The sequence below is a fragment of the Varroa jacobsoni genome, unplaced genomic scaffold (genome assembly GCF_002532875.2).
Source record: "Varroa jacobsoni isolate VJ856 unplaced genomic scaffold, vjacob_1.0 contig01065, whole genome shotgun sequence".
Lineage (NCBI taxonomy): Eukaryota > Metazoa > Arthropoda > Arachnida > Mesostigmata > Varroidae > Varroa > Varroa jacobsoni.
The window spans coordinates 58,114-81,971 of record NW_019214578.1 but is presented as its reverse complement, the minus strand read 5'-3'; the positions used below and the strand labels follow the sequence as shown (position 1 = coordinate 81,971).

The 23,858-nt window shown below is 39.5% G+C and overlaps 1 long non-coding RNA gene across 2 annotated transcripts in view; it reads left to right on the top strand.

Annotated features, from left to right (window-relative positions):
- The window catches only part of LOC111271821 (uncharacterized), a 39,848-nt gene extending 16,875 nt beyond the window's left edge, over nt 1-22,973 (top strand). The window contains exons 3-4 of one of the 2 annotated variants that reach the window (XR_002687131.2): nt 18,641-18,702; nt 22,232-22,973. This is a non-coding gene — a long non-coding RNA (uncharacterized LOC111271821). Of the gene's footprint in view, nt 1-18,640; nt 19,810-22,231 lie in introns of those variants that run through there. The other variant, XR_002687130.2, reaches the window with a different exon arrangement.
- Nucleotides 22,974-23,858: the final 885 nt, after the last annotated feature.

The window sequence follows — 23,858 nt, the reverse complement described above, 5'->3', positions numbered from 1 at the left end:
CAATAAGTAAGGCCGAAAGATGATTTCGAATTCGTGACACCCCTTTCATAACGCGCCTTAGATGCCTAATAGATTATTGAAGTTCCACGCCTGGCAAGCGTTATCTCCGATGATCTTGTCGCCTTCAATACGAAACGTAATATATTTAGATAGTTTTTTATGTGTAATGTATAGCGATCGACTGATAACGACGGAGGATGCCACCGATTTAGTATCTGAAGTGAAGACACGTGGGAAAAACCACAGCCGGCGTTGCGTCGTTGTCCAGCAGCTTAGGGAAGCTCGTGTACATGCAGTCTCCATTTTTGGTAGCGCATGCATTAAGAACTGAAACGTCATACATAAAAAGCAAGTGTATATACATCATATATATCTTGTACATACGTGGATAGTTTGTCTCTTCTAAGCAGCACGCAACGACTCATGCGGCCACAGGGAGTATGTGACGATTTCGGTGTTAAGGCTATGTTTATCGCAGTCAATAGTTTCATCCGATGCAGCATTTATTACCGTATCGTATAATAACCAAAGAGTCGAACTGATCGAATTCGTCTCAATACAGCAGTACCGATCTTCGAGATCCTCGCTATGTATCTCATTCAGTGCCGGTCAAGGCGAGCATGTGAGGATAGGCACGGGCCTCACTTAGCGCGTACGGTATGTGTAATTTTTCAAGGACCAGCTGATACTATCGTTTTATGATAAATTTCTATCATTTAATTTTACAGTGTCGATCTCTCACTTTGTCATGTGAACGACTTAAACCGCACCTCAGTAAACCTCACTGATTGTAGAGTCATTAATCATCAGGCAAATTTTTTTGGCTGTGATCATACGAGAGATGCCCTGAACATTTCTCCTCTTTTCTGCTAAGATAATAAAAGAGGTAATGTAATGAAAGATTCTGATATAATTTTTCAGCGTATCTAAGCAACAATTTTTGCCCTGTTTCTAAAAAAAAACAATGCCGTCAATAAACTACTACTACGTAACACTGCAAGCTGGATACCATCTAAAGTAGAAATAGCTTAATGCTCGGTTTTATTAGATATCGGTTAGGATGTGAAGTACCGTGGTTGTGATCATAAAGATCTGGCAGGCTTTTTGGGAGCTTTCTGAAGTAAGCCGAATTTTGCTCTGTGTCAAATCTGATTCAACCGTCGGATGAGCCAGGACAAGAAAACCTAACATCGACATAAAAGGACTTATCAGCGCACCTATTCGCCCATTAAATCACGTTAGGATTAGGTTAGATAAGTCTTCAAGAAAGCAACAGCGTTCAAAAGACTTCTGTCATGCTGATAGATAACAGTAAAATTTTCTACGAGCATTAGAGAAGCGGACTTATTTCTCTTAACACGATATCAGGACTACGCTTACTACGTGATGACCGAAGTCATATATGCAGACGACCTACGTGACGCAACCCGTAGATCGCCTGCAATGAAAAGCACAGCAACGAAACAGACCTTCTCCTAGAACTGGAAACACGTTTATATAGATCAGCAGCCGCTAATGCTAATTAATTTATTGTCATTTACCGTAAATGTAGAGTACGTCCTTAGAATTAGATTCAGAGAATTTCATTCCTTTGATGAGATTTTTATTGAAGCATTAAAAAAAATTGTCATGAACAAAATTATAATAACATATAATGATATTATACTTTTAATAGGTAAATTATTATGCGTTTGATGCGTAATAGTGACATAATCATGTATCAAAGCTCGCTCCAACTTTAGAGGCAGCCTTGTTGCCAGACAATTCTAATGGGAATAACCAGCTAAAGTTATTATTAAAACCTGTTTTTACTATTGTTAATAATAGCAATTATTATTATTACTAAGTATTATAATTATGTCTTGTATATTTGGTTTTTCTTATAAAGGGTAGACTAATTGTTCACTAAATATATTTAGCAGTACTGTGAGCACGTGTGGGGTTAGCGAACCGTAAGAAGGAGGCACAAACATGGACAATACATACTTCGGAGTACTCCACCCTGTTATACTGACTCATATCCTTTTTACTTTACGGAACTGCGAACTTTTTTCTGCGTCACCCTTGTCTTCTGCAAACAAGCTCTGATGACACATGATTTAAAGTTCATCAACTAATCTCAGATTGCCGAATCCAATCTATCGTATCGTGTAACAGAAGTGTACCGGCAAATATCAACGGTTTGCGCCGCACTAAGTATAAAGAGCTTTCCATAAATCTTGCTGAAGACACCTCTTAGCCCATATCGGTTTTTGGCAGGAAATATCGTGTGATCTCGTCTAGAACTAGAACAGACAAAATCTAATCAAGTGTAACACGCAACAGATTCAACAATATTGGCGTAATTGTTTGGCACCGAAAGTCTGTCCGGCAGTTATATTTACAGCACACGTGCGTACTTGCTACATGAGTTATTACCTAACAATAGTATAGAATACGATGTCACTGCTAGCGAAGCTTATATTGCAACTTATATAATACCATAACTTATGGGGTAAGTATAATATTATCTGCCTTACATCAGGCGGTGTTGCTTGAATCTACGGGGCAGAGTAAATGACTTCATAAGCAGCGTTGGACATCATAGAGTAATGGTGTGGAACGATAGTACATGTAATATCCGTTGGGCGATTCCCGTACAACAATACCAATAGGCGAAATCAACTTCAAGATGAGCAGAAGTGAGACCTAACAAGATCATCGTGACTTGCTATTTGGAATACATATTCGTTCTATGAAATGTTGTACGAAATCGTAAAATAGACCTGTACTTCAAGCTTCATCATAGCGGATTACCAATTCGATAAGAAATACGAGTGTTCGCTATATGACTTGAAGTTCATTAGGCCGCGTCGCGCTAGTAACGTGCAGTGGTACGTTGTTATCGTGAGTGCACTTTGAAAAAGATGGCTGAAAATGCATCATTTGTAGGTTATTTTTAGGCCAAACAATTTTGCCTATGTTTGCTCTGTTCAAGCACCCGACAACGCAAGGTTCAGTGCTGAAAATTGGATTCATTAAATCTAATCCTTTAAATAAAGTGGGCTTGCTTATTGTGTGCTTCAAGCTCAGAACACGCGTCCAATTTGACGTAAGGTCAGTAAATATTAGGTATTAAACGTTACTATAGGTTTCAGAGCTTCAAAGCTATTCTCCAATTTGCTTCACTGTTTCACTTCAATTTTCAAGCGCAAAGTTTTGTAAATGTTTACTGCGCCTCACTTGTAGGCTGTTAGCGATGACTTATGTGACACAGACTCATTATATACATTATAAAATATAATAAAGTCAAAAAAAAAAAGTTTCAGTTAGAAGTTGTTTTTCATGTTACTATTCGATTAGCGGAACTCAAATCTTCTCATGCACGTCGCACACCTGCATAAGACCATGAGTAAGCTCCAGCTTTCATTATACAGAAATATTATTGCTCAACCTCGACAGGTTAAGTTAAATAATGAAGTCACATTGCCCGTCAGGCAAGTCATATTAGAAATAGAGTGCCTGCTACGAAACTTCGTTCTTTGCAACATTGACTTGATAACGAAATTTGATAAAGAGCTGTAATTATGGTCGTGTTCTGAAACCATATACGGTTTCCTGGACGCCTTAGCGACTAGTCCTTTCCTTGCGTGTCCATGAAACACTATTCTAAAAAATTATCGGTACAAGTTCCTGCAATCGGTGCGCACAATTAAGCTAGTTTCATTTGTTCTATCCTACTGACGCAATCAGCGTAAATGCGGCCGTGAAGATGATCACTTGAAGTAACACAGTTAGGCTGATGCTGAATCTTAGTTCGAAACCGTAATCAGTTTCTCGTAAACGACACCGTTGATACCCAAGGACGACGGTGAAGTATTTATAAGCTCAGAAAAACATGCTTGACACGACCTGTAGATTGCTTAGTTTGAAAATCGCTTGCATATGGGTCAAAAAGGTCTAATTGGTAAATAGCTATTGGGTCTGGGAGTGTTTTCAGACCCAGAACTTTGTACGACGCGAATCTTCGAACGCTGCAACTCACAATTTGCGGCTCGAGAATTTTTTAAACATCAGATTCAACGAAACCCGTGAGATGCGTGCGCTTAGCCTCGTAGCTAGGAAACCTTCAGCTTCACCTTACTCTATCGTTATTATCGAAAAATTTCTTGCAAAAAACGTATTTTTCGAAAATGGTTTGCGCCAATTTGTAGGCTTGAACACACAACTTGGTTAATATGTCTATCGGTACACTGTTTACGGTCGATCGGAAAGAATTTGCCCTTGGACAATCGTCATGTAACGCTCACGGGACACTCGGAAATCGCGGAGTGTTTGTGGTCACTGTACTCAAGGACAGCATGCCTTCGATATTCGCCGCACAGGCTTCAATCCGATCGAGTTGGTTTTGAAGAACAATGCGCACATCGTTACTGTTCCTTATCTAATCCGATGCAGCTTGTTAATGTGTCAGTAGTTGGGCTATTTAAGAAAGAGCATTACGTTGCGCAGCAGAACTTCATGTAAACCTATGGCATGCAAATCATCATCTTTGATCTGCCTAACTTAACAGCATATGATTATAAATATCAGCTTCTCTAGGCATAACCCTGTTTAAAAAATAAGATTCCTCTTAATTTTGTTGAATGGCCAACTTATGAATGACCCATAAATTAATTCAATCAGTATTTATTGAAAATTCATAAATCGTCCTTAGCTTCTTTAAACCACAGTCGTTGACGAATAAATTGGTAATATATTTCTCTGTAACATCATTTGTTTTCAGTGATAGCTTCATTCTTCTTTCTTTTATATTTAGTTAGTCTGAAATGAACTAATTGTTTGAACTCCTGGATCTTTTTTTTTGTTTAAAATTAATAGAAAAAAAAGCCGAGATGTTAACAAATATTTGTATACATAAACACAATTTGTTTCACGTCAGGGATGCCTGGGACGGTAACAATCGCTGCGAATAAAATTTCATGCCTTATTCACTAAAACGTCCTCACTGTTTCATACAAATGCAGAATTCCAATTACGCATTTCTTCTACTAAACATGGCAGACCTGTTTTCAAAAAGGATCAAAGCGTCTGAATCGGGAGAATTAAATTATCCCTGTCTTAGAGCTTTGATATTCGGTGCAAGGATGCATGAATATATATCATATTCTGGATGGCTTACCTTCGGTAATGCCAAATACGCCTTGACATCAGGGCAGTATTGCCCCGCCGCCATGGCTTTTGTTGTACAGACGAATGTCATGTTCTACGTACTCCTCTCCCTGTCATTCTAGCTCTTGTTTCCTCTATCTAACTATACATGCAATCGTCGTAAGTACACAGACGACACGATATGTTATCTAAAGAGCATCTATTATTAGCATTTATGGATTTTAATAATAATGCCACTTATATTGGTACCGTTTTCGTGATGGCCATCAGCATTCCTCGCATCAATCGCGTCTAGGTCTTGTTGGATCGAGGTATCATCAGTGTCTACTTATAATGTAGCCCTATTCAACCTGTATTTTTCGCATAAACTGCCTACGACACATTGTGTTAGGATAGCAGGTTCGTCGGAGTACAGGGACCGAGTTTACGGACAGGTTAATAAATTTATAAGGGAAATTACTCTGAAACTATCTAACAGCTCAACACTAAGATGGCAAACAATCGCCGCTTCATTTATAACCTGTTTCTTTAACTGCAAATGACATCACGAGACAAGATGGGCGGCTGAAATCTGTGTCGCGGTATAATCGAAAAACACGGCTTATAAAACCTTACAGCCATTAAACCTTGTCAAAAATAGATGACCGAGGTGCCGTGCACTTACGCTATATGGGCATTCGATTGAAGTAAAATAAGCGTTTCAGGTAACAGAATAAATATGAAAAATAGAACCCAAAAAGATTAAATTTTTTTCCCTCTTCATACCATTGCGATCATACATATCCGTCGGCCTCAAATTATCCACATCCAGAAAAGAGCGCGTATTTTATCTTCAACTACACAAGCCGTCGGTGCAGTTACGGTTAAGGACACAGGGTCTTGGCCCAATGATCTGGAAACGTTAGCTTTTGTTGGTTCCAAAGATTCGGAATACGGCAAAGAAATTGTTTCCGACAATATGCTAGCTAAAGGCCTTTTGTTAAGGCTAAGGTTAAGTTTGTTACCGGAAAGCGATATTGAGGTATAAGAAGGAATGACAGTACAAACACTAATTGCGAAACTGACAATATATCTATAGCAAGAGCCGTGACTAACATAATATAGAGATGTGCTTCTATATTTAATATATAAGTAATAGAAACAACGATTCTTTCTAGGATAATCCCATGATCGAGGTATCACTTATTTATATGGCGATAATAAGCTTAATCGGAAGTTTACTTGAAGGCAGTCTGAGTCGTATAAAATATTTCGATGCTGGTCTTGGATTTATTATATACGTTATCATATACCTAGAAGACATTAGCATCCGAACTTAATTAGGATATAGACAACGTAGTGGACAACAAACCTGGAAGTCGAGCTACTAACATTAGAGTAGGTTTTCCATCGAGTCCACCGTTCCGGATCGCGTTCAAGCTAGGCGAAACACTTCTGGGCGTACGTCATTTCATTAGAACGTTATTCCGTTGGATTAACTTCCCAAAACATACTTTCGGTTTCATTGTGGAGATCGCGCTTTCTAATCGTATACGAGAAATGTTCGAGTCTGTATTAGATAGCTAGAGAATGCTCACAGAATACGCAAATCAATTTGGGCAGTTGAGCTTAATGCGAGACGCAGGTCCCTTTGCAAAGGGTTAACAGCTTATTTAATAATGACCTGCCAATCGTTAGGCATGGGACAATACTATTAAATTAAGTTTTACTGATACGCAACCTCTCAATTGAAATTTGTCCAACTCAAGTCAGGCGGAATGGAAATATATTCTTGGCAGATATGAATATCACAAAAGTATCGTGTTCGATCAAACGGCTTGATCATATTAGACATTTCAGTGACTCACTACATCATTCAACCCTGGCTAGGTACGATATACCTCCTTGTCAAGACACAAAAAAAAGTTTGATCGGCTTTTAGCATAATAGTCAATGATGTTGGCACAGCAGACGCTATTAGTACAGGTTGACACTACTACTACCGTTACCGTTGCGACGCGTTTTATGGTTTGTCTCTGGACTTCTCCTCTGTAGCTGAGAATGCTACAGTTAAGATAAGTATCATGGTTGTCGAATCTCTACAAACTGGCTTTGTGTAGCTGCTATTAGATGGGGGCCGCGATGAAATGATAACCACAGCTACCACTGCCAGGGCCACCGGTGAGATATGACAGACCAGATAATTGCTTCTGAACAAAGCTTTTTTTTGCTCAAAGGAACTAATAGACAAGAAATCTGACCGCATTTGGATAGCTGTATAATACCTTCGATGAAAATGATTCGCTCATTTTCTTCGCATGAGGTCATTTACCATGTGTACGTACGATTGCTGCTAGCCTCGGCTATCCAGCTCGCTCTGTCGACGTAGATCGGCCAAACCGCGTACACGTTTCCTTTGTTAATGATCGTGCTGTTTCGTCCGGACTTTGCGCGTATCGTCTTGACCAAGAGAAGCGGCCTAAAAGCTTGTTGCTCTCTGGTCGGTCCAGCAGGAGTTAGGGCACTTTTTTGACCCGCACCGAATACCACACCGTGGGTAACGAGATCCCATTTAATGGTATGGAAACGTCAGCAGGAACACGATCCCTTGCCTAGTATGTTGGTGCAGCATGCACATATTCTTCTTAAATATTTCTCCGGATAAAAGGGGGACGGCACAAAACGGAGACAAACAGACATGCAGATGGACGCCAGACCAGTGAATATCACTCAGAAACAACTATAAGATTATCAATGGAAGTAACAGCGGCAACGCACAAAGGCGAATATTGTTGAAGAAGATTTTGAGATCTTCTCTGCGACGTCAAAGGTGGCAAGGCCGAACTAGGGTCTTCGTCTACATGCTCCAGATGGGGCTCCGCTACTTCGCGTTCAGATAGGGCAAAAGCCAGAAAACAGACTGAACGCAATAAGGAAAAACCTCGAAGGGTGAAACCTCTAAATCTTTGTTCTAATAATTTTATTATTGTCAATCAATAAACGGGTAGCGCGAAACGAAATGTTTACTAACATTAAGCCAGCTAGGTTAATAAACGGGTAGACTCAGTTGTCAAATCGATGTTCTTGCATGCAGCGCTGCCTTCACTTATGGACCAGAAAAGTCGTCTATATTTATAGACTAGGTCCTGCATCTCGTGACGTTTCCATTAGCTCCATACCTCAGGGCTTCTTGTATTGGTTGACGCAATGGAATGACATGAACCCAGATATGATTAAAATGAAAAAAAAAAAGCCTCAAATTGCGGTTTGTTTTAGGTCGGCACTGCGAATTCGATGAAGTTGCTTAGTAAAGGAAGTGAAAGTAATTTTACAGTAATGTTCATGCGTTGACTTTTGCTCTTTTTTAATAAATGCGTGCAGTACATTGTGATTTTTACGTCGATTCATTTGGCAATTCGCTGCTATATCGAAACACGCTTATATTTCATTATATTGCTTTGTATTGATATAGCGTGCGAAAGATGACGTTGGAGCCAGAAATTCTTGCAGGTTCGTGATGATTGTCTCGCTTATGTGCCAACGAATACAATTGTACATACAACTATAAACAAATTCAAAGTGTCGTGTCTAGATGAGTCTCTATATTTTTTTCTGTACCAAATTTTTATTACTAAGTTGCGCAGATGCCCCACCAACTACCCTTTATTATCCTTCATCTTCATTAAGATGAACAGTTCAGCACTGAACACGAATCACGTGTACGTATAACTAAAGTGATAAAGAGCTCAAACAGAGTTCTCCGTATGAGTTTCTAAAGATGTAAAGCATTACTTTGTAAAATGTTCGTACACTTCGAACTGAAAGTCGAGTTATGGACCTTTGTCCTTGGTAGTTCTCTCCAGGGAATCCAGCCTCTAAAGATATATGCTTAGTTAATTCACACCGTTTAAAAGATATCGTGAAATGCTGATTCCTAAAGAGGAGTAATATATATGTATTATCCTTTAAGCCCCTATCTTAGTGCGTCGGCTTGCGGGAGTTAGAAGCGTTGTGCAGTGTCCTCATCCGTAATGGTAGGACGTGTCGGCGGAAGTAGCCATGGTTTTATCTCACTTCAACCTTAGGCTCATAAGCACGGACTTACAAGTCCAAGTAGATTGACTAAAGTCAATAGGGAAGGCCCGATAAAGTCACGCCTTATTCGCCGCCTACTGAGTGTCGAAGTGGTCGAGTTCGGCCGATGTTTACAACGAATAAAAGAGGATTTTGTGATTTATCTTGCGCTGGCTTTAGGCTAGTCAAACTTATACGAAGTACTAAGAACCCTTCTGTATGATGACTACCCGCCTACTCTATCTGTCAAGTTATTTTGTCAGGGTTGACACAAAAATGAAAAAATCAAGCGAGCTTGATACTACAACGATGGCTAAAATCTTACGCGAAATTCCATTATTTCCTCATCGAAAAATTGCAAAGTACTCTAACGTAACTTTTTTTTTCCAAACTACGTTATTCAATCTACGTACTGTTTCAAATCTACATACTGAATCGAATAGAAGCTTCGTAAAAGTTAGAGAATAGGGGAGCTACGTCTATACTGCTCTATAAGGTAGGGGGTATAATTAAATGTAAATATTCCCACCTGGGGCAAGGTCGTCTAGAATAAGCCTTGTTGCTTTAACTGTATATGGTCTAGCTTCAGATACGAACTGCTCCTTGCTATGAGGGCTTGTTGTAATTTAGCCTCTACCAGTCTTCATCTGTGCGCTGCTACTGCTGCCGCTGCAGAAACTAGCAATTTCGTAACACTGTCCTCTAATACATTAAACAGCACATTATTTAGATATAAAATACTGCGATGATAATAAAAATGGTTATTGAATAAAACGAGCTTAAGCATATTGAACAGAATAGGGGTAAAACAAAAGTTAGTTGTCATACTTTTGCATCCAAGAAACCCATATTCCCAGTTGAATGCTAAAAAATTTCTGAATGAGATGTTGTTTTCAAAGGGATGGCGGAGCGGGGAGGAGGAGGGGGGGGGGGTAATAGTTTATTTCCACGTGAGACAAATAAAAGTTATGATATTGAAAAAACTTGGAGATCTTTAGCAAAAACTTAGCTCCTTACAGACCGTGCTTGCTAATCAAAGCTTGCTCGTAGAAAATGGGTGATACATGCATTAAGAAGGAAATGCATGTATTAGCAAAAAAAAGGCGACACTTTCGATACATGTAACGGTTCCTTCGTTCATAATAGCAAGCCCAGTTGGCTTGATTGTCCCATAGCTTTTCCCCAATTCGAGAGATTTTTGCACCTGTTATTAGCACAATTACCATGCGATAGTCGGAATATGCTGTTTGCATCCTTTTACGCGTGACAGTTTGACGTGTATTTTTTGGATGTAACAGTCAATAACAGCCCGGTAATGCCTCCGGCATGTCTAGTTTAGGACTAGCGAGCCTGAACGTTGCAACATGGTTGCCAATAGGATATCTTTTCTTTTACCATTGAGCGTCGACGCATTAACTAAGTGATTATCAGACAGTATTATAGCGAGTATTATTTTGCAATAGCTAAAATAGGAGAAGCTCTTGGGAAGGACCGTAGTACGCTTGTGCTGCTCTTCTAGCTTGCTTTCATTGTGTAATCTCTCATAAATTATTGACAATAAAAGGAAGGTTATTTTTCCTTTACAAAGCACCAGTAGATACATATGGGCAGTAGAAAGCGAGAAGCCCTGGCAAGTTGATGTAGGTGACAGGTAAGGGCAGGTACAATCAAGAAAATATTTTCTAAGTGCTCACAGTCAAAGCGTATTATACAGGACGTCGTAGAACGAGCAGTAGAAGGGTACTCAGTACAAAGCACCGTGTGACTCGTTGGGCGCATGCTTCGAAAAGTTATCTTTCCATAATTAATCAACATGTTGAGCTCAAAGACAAAATTCCACGTGCTGAGCAATAACAACCTCGATGACACGGAATTGCAGCAGATATGCTGCAATCTCGTATGCATATCGTACGAGATATGCAAAAATAGCGCACGTTATGGTAGTTGAAAAATTCCCCTCTTGTAATTAATTTGAAGTACGAAGGTGCGCGATTTTGCTTTGGACAGAACAATATAGAACAAGTACATCCATAAAAAGACCATGCAAGGCCGAATGGCATAAATATCGTCCTTAGCCAATTGGCAGGAGTAACTACAACGGCATGTTGGAAAAATTTTACTTGACTACGCCCAGTAGAAGGGCCGTAATCCCAGTAGACTGGTCAGTACCGTGAGGTTCAGACGTTTTGCGACAGATAAGTGATAGGCCATGTAATTTTGAGCTGTGTTTGATTAGATTAAGAACTACATATAGCTATCGGCGTTAAAACCTAAGTTAAACATGAAGGTGATAGCGTCTTCACCAACCTATTGATGTAATTGTATGAACAAGGTGTGTAGCATATCGATATTAGTTATAATTTGCTGCCACTATTTTCTTGTAATTTTCTAGAAGTCCGAGGCTTAGACGTTTCCATGCATTTTTTTTTTCATTCGGACGTACGTTCGCATTCGACACGTATTCGAGATCCTCGACGGGAAACAATTTTTAATTTTGCAAATATCCCGTGCTCCGTACGTATTGGACACAGAATATTGACTATGTACAATAAAAATTTACGGGCTCATCGTACTATTTGCGCTATTGCTGATATAGCAACATCTAGTAACTACGGTAACGTCATTGCAGTTTACAGTGTGTAATACTGAATGTCTAAAGTGAAGCTCCTCAACGATTTGCGACGGCATATTTGCTCTTAACAATCGTAGACAAACGTATTTTACGGGAAATGTAGAAAAGTTTGGCTAGACAATACATTTATAGAACTTTGCGGAACCCTACCTAAAAAATAGGACCCTTTATTTTGTGGGAATCATTAACCGATATTGCCGAAAACTTGGTGGTATTGTGCGAGCTTCAGCAAGAGTTACAGATGAACTGCATAACAAGAGACAATAGCACGCAAAAGGCGACGTTCTGCGTACAATAAAAAGCGCAATATGCAGATTCCATTGAGAAAACAAGCCGTCCTTTTCATTGACAGTACACACAAGCAATGGACGTTACCTTAGTGGCTGCAACGTAGATCAGGCCCAGTCTATGCTCTGTTATGTAAATAGTATTCACTCCTGATTCCATGTTTCCTTTTGTTTATTCATTGGACACGAGGTCTAATGCAAACACAAGATCTTCGAGCAAAAACAGGTAATAACGCACTACAAATAATGGACCGGGGAAAAGCAATATTTGCTAAGCATCGCCGCTCCTGTGGCCATACAACCTATTATGTTTTGAATAAAATCGTTCGTTATTAAGTAAATCCTAATTCAGAGAGAAATATATTATGCTATATAATGCCATACTATTAAGTGTTGATGCATCAACTTTAAACTTTTTTTTTGTCTCACATACGGGAAGCTAGAGCATATAGAGGGATAACCGTTCCTGGCTTTCTAGAAGCAAGTATTTACTGTGCTTTCTTCTATGGAACAATGTATTGATCTAGCCTTAAACGTAGATTCATTACAAAAAACTGAAATATGTCCATTGTGTGAATTGGCATTCGAGCCACCGGCTAGTCATACAAAACAGGCTTCGAAGATACGCTTATATTTTACCACAGTGGCAGGCATTTCACATACATTCATGCGAAACTACCTGCCCCAAGCGTTCGTGGAACGTTCGCTGAAAACGGAATTACAATTAACAATTTAGGGTGCTCTACTCTAAATAAAAAATGGTTCCTTTGGGGCGTATCAAAGGTCCCCATTCGGCTGCAGTGCATATTGAGATTTTATATTGTATTGTGTATACGGTGGCTTCGAAGCTATCGATTTATGATACTTTCGGTAATCGTCATTTCTTTAAACATTAACGATTACGCGTGTGACATCCAACAAGGGGCTATAATAGAGATGCACCATTCCGTCCAAAGCGATTCAGCAGATCGATCAGTTTGAATATATTTCTCAAATTGGTTCCAAGATCGGGCAAGAAGCTTCCGGCCAGATAACAATTACGTCGTCCTACACTTATTTCAAAACCGGAAATTAGAAGATCAAGGAGCATTCAGGAGGTCACTGCTCCTCAGGATCTCAAACACGTCGCTATGACCACTGAATCATTTGGGTAAAACGTCTTATGAAGCTGAAAGGAAAACACTGTAGAGTTGGGCCCAGGATAGGTGAAAACAGACAGCTTCTAACAGCAAAGAACCCATTTGAGGAAGATCGAGAACAGCGCCATGGGTCGGGCGCCGCCTAGCAGAGACGTATCAAGCGAGGTGACAGCACCAAATGAATTCGAGCTTAAGCTGCTAATCATACATATCAGGGACTACAGTTAATATGATTGTTTTGTTTTACCAGGAAACGAGTCATACTGCCAGATATTTCAAATTCATGAACAGCCTCATTCCGGTTGTGTGTCGCGGCAATCGACATCATACTGTAGAGTTATAAAATTATCACGGGCTAAATTGGGGGAGACAGAACCGAATAATAGATTCAATCAAGCCCATATTCTTTATATTGAAATTCATATCATCGGAGTGGATTTCGTACCTTACAGAGCATTCAGATAACGAAATCAGGTGCGCTAGGATACAAATCATATATGCACCGTCCTTGAGAAGTTTTGTAGAGCGTGGGCTTTGCGCTGCAAACAGGACGAAACGGACGCCAAAGATAAATTTACATGCAGTCCGATCGCGTTCTATAGTTTAAAAAATTATTCAAGCTCTTCAACCCTTTAGATACCTTCGAATAACCTGATACGTCGTTTTAATGAAGGAAAATAATCGCAATTCTTTAATATATTGTCTTCATTATATCTACTGGTCGGAAACAACGCTAAATAAATGTATGCCGCACTTCGGAAAGAGAGATTTAGAGCGAGGTTTTATTAGCTCGTTTTTGATTCGGAATTTAATAGGAAATCGTCAGCTTCGGTTTTCATTCTATTCGCTGTTGTGGTTAGAAGGTCCCATCGTATGAGTACAGTATATAGTTCAGATGAACGTAACCGATATATTTTTTTCGAACCCTGTTCTGGTAGTTGTGAGAGAAACTAAAAGATAAAATGATCTAGTAAGAGAATTTTGTGCAGGATAGTTCAACGGATTAGGTCAAATATGCCTCATACAATTTTAGTGCCTCTAGTTTAGCTAAATTGTGAAGCTAGCCCTTAAAGTCGAACTCAAATGTGAAATTTAAAATCTATTATCCTTCGCCAGTGGAAAACGTACCACTGTGAAATGTAAATTATTATGATGCGCAGAGATTACTCTGCGATAAAATCGTTTAGTTAAACAGATGCTCTTAATAAGCCCCCTGCCCCCCTCCTCGCCAAAAAAAACTGCGGCACAAGGATGAATTTACATAGCGTGAAATATAGGCGGATCCCAGTAGAACGACATCGGGATATCGTGCAGTTTACGATATAGCGTAAACACGTATTTCACGTTACGTAATTCCGTATTCGACAGTTCAGCATAATCGAAACGCCTGAGTTAACCATTTCACTACATTACATAGATTATGGATCTTGAGCTCCGTGAAAAGAAATGCTGAACGACTAGGTTTATTTGAACTACGTCATGTGAGCAATAGCCTAGACCTGGATTATCATCTATTCAGTATCCCCACTTACGAGCGATGCCATTTCTTCACATCAATCTCTCTTGAGCATGACAAAAAAAGCCGGCCTTGTTAAGGATTTTTCCATAATCTATTATCAACCTCTATCTAGTCCCTAGATAGAACAGACCAGTTCACTCAGACACGAATCTTTAATTTAACCGTTAACTATTTTTGCAGAACGGATATAAATTTATCGTAAGGGGAGACATGTTCGAATACCGCTAGTATAGCCCTAGCATCACATTACTTATTGAGTGATAGCATCACGCATAATGGTGATATTTACAAAAAGGTCGATTGTGAACTCACAGATATATATTTGACGAGGTAGACTGCGCAGCGCAGACGATGCTGGACTAATGGTTAGAAACATGTGTATATCAAATGGAGAATCTTGTAAAGCCCAGTATCCGTGTACGTCTCGTGTAATCTCTTTTCGATTTCGTTAGTAGACAAGAAATCTGTTACGGAAACTCAATTGTTCGACCCTTCTTCCGGAGAAAGGGAGACATTGCCACACCGTGAGGTTCTTCGAAAAGTATTTTCGAAGTGCGCTAACTGTCGGGTATACAAATATAAATCCGAATCCCAAAGTTCACATTTATCAATGCCACCGTCGCGACAGATGGAACTCCCTTTCGCCCGGTTATTTTCGGGAATTACGAAAAACGAACGGTTTCGTTATGGCTACTTCAAATGTTTCCGTGAAAACGAGCAAGTCTGTTACAATTACCAACAATGTAGCACTTACCTTCAGCGTAATGTAGACAAGATTAGACGGTCACAAAAAACTTGCAAATATATAATTATGTAAAATTGTACTTTCTGGTGATTTGCTGGTGCATTCGATCTTAAACGTGTGTATAGCATAGCAGACATTCGTTTCCTGTAACTTTATCTGCTGGTTCAGGAACTTGATCCGTCATATCGCAGATATGGGATAGTTTTGAGTTGCTCTATCATTAGCATAGTTAGATCCTGAAATCCTGCATGGGAAAGTTAGTAAAATGATAACATAATGCAAATCAGTACTATCAAGCCGCTCTGTAAGCAAAGACGATTTTGTGCAAAGATAGACTCAGATACAATAAAGAAAGAAGCCAATCGACTCATTTCCAAATCCTTTTGTTTAGGCAGAAAAATTTGCCAGTGTAACTAGTACTAACGGACCGGCTGGTATCCTTTTGGACAAACAGTACACCACTTAGACGCAAGAAGCATAAGGAGCTTGTCGATAAAAAAGTTTTTCTTCACCGTCTATATGTTTAGAGTACTGCGATACTCTGTAATCAGAGCGGACATCTTGCTGCTGGAAGGTCGTACAGAACCGTACGCAAAGCGTATATTGCGCAGTCTATTGGCAGTAAGTGTCTCGAAAAAAGTGGGCTTACGATAATAATGGTGTAGGTACACTCGCCCCGTGTCACGAAATATCAATGTAACAAAACCTATTACGTAATGCATGTGCCGTATTCTCGCAAGAAAAGGCTTCGAAGATCGAGTGGAAATTATTTAATGTGACCAAAGACTTAGGCGATATTGCGCAAAGTAACACTTTGAGCCATCTCTGTAAACGAACTTATGTAATCGTTGGGTTAATGTCGAACTGCTGAGCTAGACCACAATGAAAAAACCTTTGATCGAGTCCTGATTGTGACGGACCCGACAATTTAGCGCGCAAATTGTGATACAGTCAACGTGGTACGCTTGCTCAGCTAGCCGAATGAATTTAAACCCTTACTTAATTTTCACTAAATAACTGCTTTAGTTAAAGAAATCGAGCCGATGTCCCTCACTTTTGTAAACAAACAAGAGGGCAAACGGAGAAAAACCAGAACGAAGAGTGTACAGGCCACGTCGATATTTTATGAACTAAAAAAGCCTAAAACAAGTAATTTTGTTTGTATTACATCAGATCACCAAAAGGCGTGCCGTGTAAGTTGGTACAAGGGCACATCTACTCTCTTAATATAAATTCATGGTATCGTGCCTGCGTAGTAACTGGGGGCCAAAGGTGAGAGTTAATTGAAAATCATGACGACATTTAGTAGAAATAAGTGCTCATAGGATAGGGTATTTTTAGCGTGCGCTGTCCATCCTATCTCCAATACGTAGCTGATCCTGATCTCTCCTCTATAGCCTTGAATTTCTGTTGCACTGCTTTCACGCAGATGGTAAACATCTATAATAATTTTGTTATAAAAGACAGCTAGGTTTGAGAGGATCGGAAAATACTAAGAAGGTAAAGTAGCTTCATAGTTGAATGCGAAGAAATCTCTGTTTCATTAGTAGGAATTCTTCTCTACAGACATGACTTTTCTAGTTCTTATTCGAAGTCCCTAAAGGCCTAAGTATAGTCCACTACGGTTTCTAGCATGTAATTCGATAAATGCTATCTTCAATGCGTAAAAGATTTAGAAAACACTTCGTAAAATTTTCTGCAAAATCCGTTGAACGTTATTCGAATCTGTCTCGAATGCTTAAAAAGATGGTCTGCTCCCATGAAGTTAGGACGTCTCGATGTAACCAAATACTCTCGTTTTAATTGTACACAACGAACCGTTACCGGCCTTCGACATCATTAGGGTCATTATTTATTATGCATTAGATCCTGAAGGCACCATTATCATAGTAATATAATAACCTTTGTAGCAATGCAACTGTGGCACATTCTAGCTGCTTAAGGCGCTTAAACCTACCGTTAAGTCCTGCGTACACCTATGTTTATGGTGCCCATTCAAGGCAAACGATCCCTTAACCTGTTTTCCTGCCAGTCTTGGAGATACGGTGGTCTAGGTTCCCTATCTAAGCACGGCAGTCTGATGGAACGTTTAATGGCAGCGCCGGTGCTCGAAACATTTAGTCAAAATAACTGATCCTTAAAAAAAAGTCATTGTTTTTGGAATTCGACGCAGCTGAAGAAATATATAAGCCCAAAAAGCATGAACATAGTTAAATCAATGAGTCCTGATGGGTTTAGTACATTTGATGTCTGTAATTTCTTTACCTCAACGCTCACCATGCAATCTACTTCCTTGTTAAAGTTTAAATTGTAAAATTAAATTAAATTAAAAAAAGTCAAAACGAGCCCCATCCACTGTTTAAAAATGCAATTTGTTAGCTACTTAAACAGGCTAATAGAGCTCAGAACGCTAACATTAGTAACGCTTCGTCCCATGAGAGATCTTGTACCGCAAATGAAGTTAGCTGCACTATGTAGCGTATAGGTAACATGACAAACTGTGAGCTTAAGAAGGTCGTGGGAAAAATTCACTATAGCTTATAGAAAGAACTATTCTTCTCATTTATCAGTGTAGTTCGAAACGTTGCAGATGCAATAAAACACTCTGTCTCGCCAGTTACCAATCGCAGTAACTTACTTGAACAAATCTATTCTTTGCTTAAAAGCGAAAAGATCATAGAACACACTTCTGGGGACGTCCTGCAAACTGCTCAGGCGTTATGAATTTTTTTCGTTGCAACTTTAAAGATGTAGCTGAATCTGAATGTTGAATGAGTCGACTATTATTCAAATTTCAATGTACGTTCGCAACGTACATCCGACCGATACACCGATGGAAACGGGGTCGGCTAAGAAAATTAAAGTTGTACGTACCCGTTTAACTAATCTCTACTCTTCCGATGACTGATACCGAGCTCAATACAGAAACGCCTTGTAGATTTAGTGACGGCCAGCTATAAACCAGCAGGTTTGTAGGATTATCTTTCGCAAAAGGGTGTGCAAAGAATAAATCTGGGTCTGATAGTTGCGATACATGTAATCGAATGCAGAACATAGCTCAGACTATAAAATGACGTTGCCTGACAAAATTTTGCTGTCTTTTATTACTTTCAGAGGAGCGATTTCTTGCGACACGTAACCGCCGTAAACGTCAACCGCCGAACGTCACCCGCTTCGTATGTACAGTTGTCAGGATATTCAATATATTACATTTTGCTTTATTTGGATCATTTTATTAAAGAAAAAAAATTTCTCTTACGAACGTAGATAGGTATCTGCTATTGAACTTCTCACAAGATGGTGTATTGTTAGGTAATTTATTGAAAAATAATAACAAAATAGGTTGTAGCAAAAACAGGGTTAGTCTTCTTTTTCGAATGCAGCGTTTCGCTCGTATTCTAACAACGAATTATTTTAGCATGCGTGTGCACCTATTTCATCACTCATACCACATCTCTGTTAGGTCTCCCCAGGTCTGGTATTAAAAAATCATTCAAAACCCTATTCAGTGTCAGATCTACTGTTCTGAGTTTTATTTACCAGTGATCAATAACGGGGCTTATTCGTTGACGCAAGCTTTGCAAAATACGATGGATGCAAGAGAACCAACCACTCAAGCGCTCAAGGATGGCTCAATAACCTTTGCAATGAATGGTTTGGTATTGTTATGGAGAAAATGACCTCGCCTGGCCTATTAGGTGGTTTCTGTTGGATAACCTCGTCCACTCGATGTAACTAGGCCATATACAGATGCTTGTTAGCCGTTTGGGTTGCCTCAGACAATTTTCAGCATATAGGTCCGATCGAATATAAAATATGGACCTTTTTCGGGAAGAGATCTAACTTAGTTCTGGACATAGGTGTACACTTTCAAGACCGCTTATTTCGGTGTGCCTATCCAACAACCCATTCGTTTTAAAGGTTCATATTGCAGTAGAGATACCAACTCTCATCACCCATAACAATTTTGTGAAGCAAGCTGCGACTATGGTTACGTATCGCCCAGTGTCGGGCATCATATTGAGAAATAATGAGTAGTCGCGTTTTTTATGCTTTTCTGCAGCAAAGTTCTTAACTTTGGGAAAATTCGGTGGATTCCGTATGCCTGGCGATAGTCACATGACTGCAGTTCATTTTCTCAGTCAATTCACGAGTCATTTGTCGACCTTCGTTCAAATGTGCCTACAGGCGATTATCATCACCGCGGCGTAGCCCGTCTCCATTGTTGAGCTACCTTTGCAATAATTGCATCCATGCAATATACGGCACAAATATCCCGAGTCACTTTGGCAGCGTTTTCGTTTCTGCAAGAAGTAAAATTAAAAAGGTTTTCTGTTAGTATTCGTTTGAGGCCCGAACAGAAATTAAAAAAAAAAAAAAAGGGAACAGGTGAAAGCGAAACAATTGAAAGGAAAGATATTTATTCACGTTATTACAGAAATACCCTTTGAAGACTATTTAAACAAGTAAAATATTAAGTATTCGATATTTCAAAAATTGTGTTTCTAATCTCTGTTCTAATTTCCTAATCTCTCAACGATCATATGTTCCAACACAATAAAGATAGCTAAAATTTTATGACCTGCCAGAATGTACTCTATAGTACGTTTTACTGAAGCAATATGTCAACTTGTTCATTTCATAATGCTAACTGCCGAGTCATTGGTTCAAACGTGGGACGGAACGTTGAAATATGGCTGTCTCGCACTTTTAATTGTAGAAGACCCATAAAGATAGAAAATCCGTAACCAGTCCTAGCGGTAAGTTTCTTAGAGCTATAGCGCACGATTTCACGCGAGGAGTACGACAATAGAATTTTGCAGCACCACCAACAGACTTCAGGCAATGCATGATTGTTATAGGTGATGAGAGTTGGTATCTCTACTGCAACATGAACCATTGGCTTTAATCGCGACGCTATTTATTAAAAGGGGTGCCAGTCTGTGAAAACTATAGTCCACTATGATTACTGTTACTAGCATTCCTAATTTTCTCATGGCTGGTAATCCTTAAATGGTTTCTAATTACGTACAACGGAGCTTGAAGAACAAATCGTAAAAACATTCAAAACACTCAGCTTGCAAAGGCCCACTCGTGTAAGCCTTTCCGCTGTGATGCGCGCGCAGAAAATACGCATCTCGTACATTAAACTTAACACTGCCCGTTCTCTCTTTTCCCGCCAGAATCTTTACATAATTTGTTTCCCGCTGCGGATGTATTCGTTTATGAACCTTATTATGTATTAAGGGGAGCTGAATTTCACTAAAATATTTCTCAGGATGTTTTTCGTAAGCTGTTGTCCTACAGTTAGTCACGTGTAGTATCACGTATGTAGCCGTTACTGTACATGCTACTATTTTCTGTCGTAAGGTTTAATTTACAAGGAAAGACAACTACGAAGAGTGCAGATATATAGTATAGACTGAAACTTTCAAACATTTATATTCCATAACATTGCAGACTTTCCGTATTACAATTTTCAAATAAGGATTCTGAATTTTAGTTTTAGAAATGGTAGTACCAATAGGAGCGCTCATGATGTCGCTGTGGGCGACAACCTATGATACGCAAAAACATGTTTGTGCCTTTACGAGTCCAGTCCACGGACGAAGTTTAACCCCCTATCGTTATCTGAAAGCGTCCCTTAATGAGGAACTCAATTATTTACAAAACCTTGCCGCAAACGTTCTCTACCGCGGGGATCGCCAGTGGTGTCTGGCTGTCTAACAATTCCCTGAGTCATTCATTTTGCGTCCAAATCCTTTTCGCAGGTGGTCCTTAAAACTTGATCGTTACTTTTTGTTCAGAATACAAGTAAGACTTTGAAATGTGACTTTTTCCCGCTTAAGCTGTGACAGTGTTTGGCCCTTGTGCTATTTATCCATAAGTGTTTCGCATGAAAAATTGAATGGCACGCAGCAGTTCTCAAGCCACTGAATGGGGCTGATCGGGTCGCCTGTATACACTGTTTTGACTTGTTCTTGTCGAAGATAGAAGCCAATCCTTTCAGCCAAATTTTTCGGCCTTAAGAATGGTAGGGCTTCTTTCTAGTTGACCGGCACCGATGCCTCTTATTTTACAAGGTTGTGGAAGAGACTTCTCATACTTCCGAACGTAAGGATATTCCATAAATCCTTCGGAACAATACGAAAAATACCGCTTAAGGAGTCCTCACAGAGATACGCTAAATTGAATGTTGAATTAAGACATTCTAGTAGCTTTTGGATATTCACGTGGAATAACGTTGTGTATGTATGATGGGCTGCTTTATTGAATTTCTCGTAGATGATGGAACACTATCGTCTCCTAAAACAGGAGTATTAAACATCCTGTAAGCTTGTGAACAAGATACTGAGGGGCTAGAAGTGCGCATCTTACACGAGTAGCATATAACGCGTAAAGTGAAGTCGTTAAATAGAATTTAACAAAAAGGGTAGAATAATTAAGAGGCTTTATAAGGATCCTAAGAATACGAATTCCTGCACGCAATCTATCTGGTCGACCAGAGCTTAGCTGTCTCCGTACCAACGTATCTTTGGGATCTCGGCAACAGAGCTCCCATCACTTTCGTGGCTAACCAACGAAGCGCGTAAAAACAATCGATATGGCTTTAGTAGAGCAAGCGATCTTGCTCCAAATATCAGATAAGACATCTCAGCATCTGATCGACTCCGAAAGTATCTATAACTGTTGTTAACGTTTCAGGAAACGGAATTGTGAGTTCTTCCAAAGTAGTAAAAATCCTTGAGATGACTCAGTCGGGATCTGTCGTTGTAAACAGCTGCAGTTAACCACCAGCCCACCAGGACCAGCCCATAGATATCGGGATTTGACGGGTATTCCTTATCGTCAAGTCGTAGCGGGCGTTTACCTCTTAAAGCAGTGGACAATTCAGCAAAACAGATTAGAGACGCACACTGCGCTCATGACCTCTATAGTACTGATTACACCTAATTTACGCTTTACTTTAATTGCAGCAACAACAGTAATCCTAACTAGCTTCAGTATAGATCATCTGATATAAAAACAACAGATTAGTTAGGATGTAACGGGCCAAATACGCTAATTCAATGACATTCAGAGTACGACTGATGCGAAAGCAGAAGATTTGTGCCTATCTGCTCGTCATTGCTGCGAGTTATTAGCTTTAACGCGACTATCAACCGCCTTAGATACGATATACAAAATAAGTCCTCCTTCTGAGCATTTTTTCACTTTGAGACTTAGGTGTTGTTCTATTTTGGGCTAGCTATATGTCCATGTTGATGGACAGCTTTTACAAAAATTGTAGCTCTCTTCGTGCGGTAATGCCACCGTTAGTTGCTAACATACTTTTGGGTACCTAAAGATCAGTAGGCCCTATCATTATAGTCCTTCTCTGTTCGTCTAGATTGTAACCTGGTATTCAGCTACCATGTTCCTTGCAATAATTTTATTAGTCCCGTTATATATATATATATATATAGACTGATAAAATAGTCACATAACAAAGATTTCGCTTTTTCGTAAAAAGATCCTGCGCAGGTTTAAACAGTGATGCTTTGTCCAACCCCTTATTAAGCATTCTTTTTGTATGTAGATCGTTTATAACACTATTATAGCTATCGATAAGCTTCCAAAATAGGTACTCGAAGCCATCCTGCCAAACTTTGCAGCAAAACATCGGACATTTTTCGCTATTTGTATTGCTTACCAATCATGCCGTTATAACTCAGTCCGTAAGAGATGACGTGCTGCTATCTAGTCAAATAAATGGGTCGAGTTTATACGTCAGCCAAGCATTGCTTCAGACGTTTAGCCCAACATGAGGTGAAATGTACGCCCCATCACGAACCTACACCGTTTCGTTCACCCCAAAGTTATTAGTTCGCCATTATGGAAGCACGGCGAGTAGCGAGTAATGCGACCCAGATTTTAAATGGCTTGCCCGGTTCTTTAGTTGCCGAATCCACTGCCAATACCCAATGCGATAAAAAATATTGTAATACTTGATCGTGTTCTTGCACTTCTCGATGCACGTTAGAGTCGCTACAATTTTCAGAAATCATCAGATTTTGTGTACCGATAATGCAGAGCAGCTCATTTATCCAAACAACTGATTAATTATTTTATGTATAATAAAAAGTCAGTTACTAGGCTCTTATTTACAGCTTTAAGATCATGTTAAGGTTCAATTTCAGTAGAAATATGGTACTATTATATATCGGTCAAACAGAAGACCAGCCTTCACTTTACATACCCCCAGTGTTTCACTTTCGCACTTGCAGGGCTTCCCCGTGAACTTTTCAGTTCTAAACAACGCAGCTTCACAGGCACTTAGAGATCATACTTA